The 5,730-nt window shown below is 40.0% G+C and overlaps 1 long non-coding RNA gene across 1 annotated transcript; it reads right to left on the bottom strand.

Moving 5' to 3' along the window:
• Positions 1-1,379: 1,379 nt before the first annotated feature.
• On the bottom strand, positions 1,380-3,577 carry LOC125481351. The gene is made up of 2 exons (XR_007261302.1): positions 3,322-3,577; positions 1,380-1,520 (listed from the first exon to the last, which is right to left on the bottom strand). It is a non-coding gene; the product is annotated as an uncharacterized LOC125481351 (long non-coding RNA).
• Positions 3,578-5,730: the final 2,153 nt, after the last annotated feature.

Below are 5,730 nucleotides of genomic sequence, written 5' to 3'. Positions count from 1 at the left end.
GAATCTGAAGACACAGAATGTTGCCTATTGGAGCGGAAGGCAGAACAGGCGAAATGATCAATGTATTTTCACCTACTAGCTACATCTGACAACTGACTATTCTCATATGCAACCATTTCAAAGCTAGTACATTTGATTCAAAATCAAATGCCCATTTTATTAGTAAATGTGACAAAAAGTACCAAAGACAACATATAGGGTATCAGCAATTTTAAAAATTATATTGCTAAAAAGAATTCTGTTTTGTTTCATTAAACAATACATCTAATCGCAGCTGTTTTTAAAGGGATGCTATTTTCTAATCTAATGTATACAGGGACTTTGATCATTGATAATCACGCACAGAAACTTTACATGTTCCATTAAAGAAGTTGTGCACCCAATAGGAGATAAGGATAAGCAAGTACAAACAAGGAAGGCAATTATTGCTCAATTCATCTCGAAACTTCCTCAGCTCCCCATCTCCTAAACATGGTATCCAACTGAATCTCTCTTTTTTTTGGCTCTATTTAGAAGAGCAGAATGACTGTCTTTTAAAAATTTCTGAGACTGCTCCCAAATTTGTCCTGTTTCATTTTATGGATGAGAAAGGCAGAGAGTGAAGTCTCTCTCTGCAGACTGAATCATCTGATTAAAGATTACTTGCACTGACTGCCCTGTGGTCCAAACTACTACTTCCTCCTTATGGATGTTGTCTGAACTCCTCCTGCAATTCTGCTCCATTAACAAAATGATCAACAATGCACTTATTTTGTTCCCAACAGTGATATCTCAATCTAATTGATTGTTTAATAAAATTCATGAAAACTGGGGAAATATTTTGTCACAGATGATATTAATTTAGTGTTTTTCAGGATAAGACAAAATACAACTATAATTCACATTCACACTAAAGACATAGCAAATGTTATGTGCAGGTAAAATTACCAATATAGCAATGGGAAAAAAAGCAAATGATTTACTAGAAAGTTACAATGTTAAATGCCTGTGTAATTAATGTTCTAATTTTCAAGTACAATGGGAGCCCATTTGCATAAAATTTTCAAAAACCATTTCCTGACCAAAAACTGTTATTCTCGTAGCTATGTGAAAACTACCCAAGATCCTCCTATTATAAACACCATACTGCGAGTATACTTTTCTGAAAGAACTTACACAGAATATCAGAAGCACCGATATACCACTTTAGTGAATTAATCTATTCTGCTACAATAGACATTTTTAAATCAACCTGTTCAGATGCGTTATAATACATCTCAGTAGCAGATGGGGCTTGAATTCAGGCCTTCTGGTTTGGAAATACAGACACTACCATTGCAGACAGGAGAAAAACATCTGGTACAGTATAATAAAAACCAAACAAGATTCTTGACAATTACTTTCAGTTCACTGACACCACATGGTTTTATTATTCACCAAATAAGATTATGCTTGGTGATAAATGTAATAGCATATATTATCCGAGGAACTGGGATGAGTTTGTTGTTTCAGTTATTGGATCATACCAAGTTGTAGACTCCCTGGAAAACATTCAGAGACAGTACCTTCAATAACGTGAAACAGACTACAGTCACAGCATGCAGAAAGACTTGAATTTATATTGAACCTGTGTACATGCTTCAATTAACAATGAACTCATTTGAAACGAAAGGATCAGTTAAGGAGGCAAAAACAGTGGCTATTATGTGCTTAAAAATGCATTAAGATGAACAGTGAATTGTTTTGTTTTTATTAAAGTGACAACTCCTTGTATCTCTCAAAACAGTGAATAGAGACCCCCAGTGATGAATTTCATCTCTATGAACTCATGCTCATGCATAAGATTAAAAATCTTCTAGAAAACGTTTGAAACAAACATCTGCGTTGGCAACTTTGATGCCAGAATTTTAAATTAAGCCACCGAGCATTTTTAAGCACACTTAACAGCATCCTTCAATTTTCAGGGCAATAGCATTCCACCAAAACACACAATTAATCAAGAACTTATTTCAAACTTACACAGTGCACAGAATAGACTTTAAATTCCCCCATGATCATTCCAAAGGTATTACAACCAACATGACTGATGAATAACCATATTTGGCCACAATCAAATGTTAAGAAAATCAAGGACAGTTGATTCAGTTCCCTTTCATGCTGTTTCTTCTCATGAATATTTTAGAATGTGCAGAAATGTACTAATGTGCTATTTGTCATGTGAACAATCACGAATGATATTTAAAAATTAAACATTTCATGCTTGCTATGATCATTGTTATCAAAGACCTCACTGATAATTTTTTTGAACTTTTACCATCTCAGCAGAGAATGTATGTTGTGACATTGTTCACTTCTAACTATATGAAGAATTAGTAGCAGTCAGCAAAATTACTACCACTAAACAGCAGCCAGATAGATGTTCTAAATATGGTTTTGTTTCTTTTTTTAAAAAAGCTTTTAAGAGAAAGATTTACATAAATTGTGAGGGAAGGGCTTTTTTTCAGCAAGATACTGACTATTGGTCAAAGCATTGTACGGGCAGATCTAACAGTGAGGGGAACCAGTTGCAAGCACGGTAGGTTTCCAGACCAGGGTGTGTCATGTCATGTCACCTCACATGGTTGCAGGTTAAAGTACTAAAATCAAAGGTATGTTACTCATGTTCCTTAATAACCATGCAAAGATCTACAAATAACCCATGTCCTTTGGATAATCGGGTAAAGTGCTCATGCCAGGTGTTCAGTCTTGAGTAAAAAAATTAAAAATCAAAGCGAGATGTTATATTTGTCGCCTGAAAATTGATATTTAATCGGCACTTTTCCTGTGAAAAGCATTGGATAAACTTGCCGTATAATTTTCCAACATTAATCTACGCACGGTAGGTCCTTAAATAGAGAAATTACATGTTTCATGAACTGCCCTGCAATGGATAAAACGAAGTGAGTGACATTTCCAAAGAGCTCTGCAGTGCTCCCAATTTGATTTCTGACGGAGTTGCAATCGTACCCCAATAACTTCCAAGGGGAACTTTATTGCGAAGCTTATAAAGCACCGTCAGCTGGAATCATTCAAATGGATAAATGTTTCCTTTTCCTAAAGGAAAGCTACACAACCCGGCCTGTCATCTGCCGATTATAATCTGATCAACCCAAGTCTGTCACACACACTCGGGTCAAAGCCGGTCTTGGTGGTAGAGAGGGAGGGTGTGTGTGTGTGTGTGAGCGCAGAGGGCCTACACGCGAATAGACCCCCACCCACCCTCAGGGTCTGTTGACAACACCAGACCAAGCCTCACAACAAAGACCGCCCCCCCGCTGTGCAGCGGTACCGGGACGATCCTACCTGTCTCCGCTGTCAGACCGAATGTTATTGAAAACGAAAGGGGCTAATCGCGCCAACGACCCCACGGATTCACACAAGTCCCCTCATGCGGGCCCGCTGTCCACCCCTTCGCTGTGGCAACGGCGAGTGGCTCGGCCTCGGGCACCGCTCCGACTCCACACTGAGTAACTTCAGACGCTGAGCGGCCGCTACCTCCTGGCCTCCGCCATTGGTTGTCACAGCACCGATTGTTGCTACGACACAATGGCCCGCCCCGCACCTCCTCACACGCAAAAGGAGACGCTCATTGTGACGCCATCGCGTTTCCCACATTTGGCTACGCCCATCCGCTAACCCGGATACGACGTGCGACGTGTCTCCTCCTCGGTCTGCCTGTCGCCCAGGGATGTAATGTGGTTTATGCATGTCTCCCGGGCTGTTGCGAAATGCTGCTTTAATTGGCGTATGCTGTTTGTTTCTAATTCGATTCCTGTTCTTGTGTTAAAAATGACAATGAGCAAATGTCCTTCAAGGCGGGCTGGAACCAGTTGTATCAGTCTGGAAGGGCAGTGTTGTGCAACAGGTACAGGGCACCCTTCCGTCGATAGATGAACTGCACACCAACATGTAATGGTACAGACGGGTGTCTCCATGGACAGTTCCTTTGCTGATGGCTGAAGGTGCCAATCTTTGGCATGCAAGTTCTGTCCTGAGCACCACACATAAAGGTGCCACGTAATGTTATCAGTGTTGCTGTCGGTCATCGTGGTGCCAAGGCCACAGGAGATTTTACCTTTTTTCTCAACCATCCGGTCATGGATCTCAGGTGCAACGATCGATGTCAAGGGCCTTCGTGTCATTGTTGTAGGCACTCCCGAAGCAGAGCTGTGCATGTCCCACTCTCTCCAACTACTTACTTCATCATACAGAAAGTTCGCATCTACATTCCATCCTGCGGAACAAACAGAATATTGCAGACACTCAGCAGGTCTCGTAGCATCACTGGAGAGAAAAAAAAGTTAACGTTTCAAATACAGTACTTAACATTCTGCATAACAGTCATACTAGACTCGAATGTTAATCCATAGAATCCCTACAGTGTGGAGGTAGACCATTCGGCTTATCGAGGCCACACCAGCCTTCTTTCTGTTTCCACAGATGCTGTCAGACCTACTGAGTTTTTCCATCATTCTGTGTTTGTTACAAATTTTAAGAGTTTGCAGTATTTTATCCTTATTGCATCCTGCAAACATACCCTGAATCAATGAGGCCACTTATATTTGATGAGCACCGTAGAAACAAAGCACCTCCTTTGAGACTACTCTTGCATTTGTGATTTTGCTCTGCAGATATATCCATAATGTGCCACAGCTTGCAACAATGAAATTTGTTGAGTTTCTTTATAGCTGTAAGTTGTTTACATTTCATAGCCATGCAGCCAAGTGATAAGCTCAGAAACCTTGGCTTGATGCCAACCATCAGATTGATGTCATGCATATTTTGTGAGTTAACAACCTCATGTGAGTATTGTATGATATTGTTCATCAAGGAAAAAAAAATTGTCACGTTTCAAGGAGAGCATTGGAAACCACAGCATTTTAAATAAGTCATTTCATGAAGGATGTCCTCATACTACATTGCTACAAGCTCGGCAGAAATGGCTTGAGCCATCATCATCGTGGTACATGATCAGCCTGTTGAAGTGACAGTCCACCAATTATTAATATACAACATTCCTCCTTTACATCAGACGTTTCTGCAACAAAAACATGTACATTCATACATAACAGTCAGTAGGTCAGGTATAACAGTCAGTAGGTCAGATGTTCCGGAGGACGACAATTTCTATGTGGCTTTTGGCATACTTCAGGTGTCTGTACATCTTTCTCGTCGGCTTTTCTGGCCATTCCCTTTTCTCTACAAGCTATTTGTACTGGCTTTTCTGTTTCACATATAAAATTGGCTGTTCTTTTCAGTTTTTATGTTGTGAGATTCTGCGATAAATTGTTTTACTGCCTCATTTATAATTGCAGTGGTTCTGGTTTGAGAAGCCCCGTTTCACATGCACGCTCTTCTGAATCCTTTGGAGTGCTTGATGAATAATCAATTTGTGTAAAGAGTCTTCCTGAGATATTTAATACATATGACTCTTTCTAATTCTTTTTGTCATCCTTAAGCCCCTTCATGAAAGAATCAGGCTTAGAGGTTTCACAGCTCAGTTCAATTTCTTCACTTGCTTTTGCCACCAATTTCTTCACTTATTTTTGACACCAATTTCTTAAGTTGCTTTGTAATTTCTGCTTGTTTTTCTTTCGTCATCAATGAAGCTTTCAAGCTGAGATTTTGCACATGGAAAATGAATTCGCCAGCATTAGAAAGGGCCAACTCCTGAGCATTATGGCTGCATTTTTGGCCGGTATTAAGTGCCTC

Source organism: Rhincodon typus, unplaced genomic scaffold, assembly GCF_021869965.1.
Source record: "Rhincodon typus isolate 14 unplaced genomic scaffold, sRhiTyp1.1 hic_rhity00001836, whole genome shotgun sequence".
Taxonomy (NCBI): Eukaryota; Metazoa; Chordata; class Chondrichthyes; order Orectolobiformes; family Rhincodontidae; genus Rhincodon; species Rhincodon typus.
Note: the sequence above shows the minus strand (reverse complement) of the source record. Positions and strands in the feature narration are given on the sequence as shown.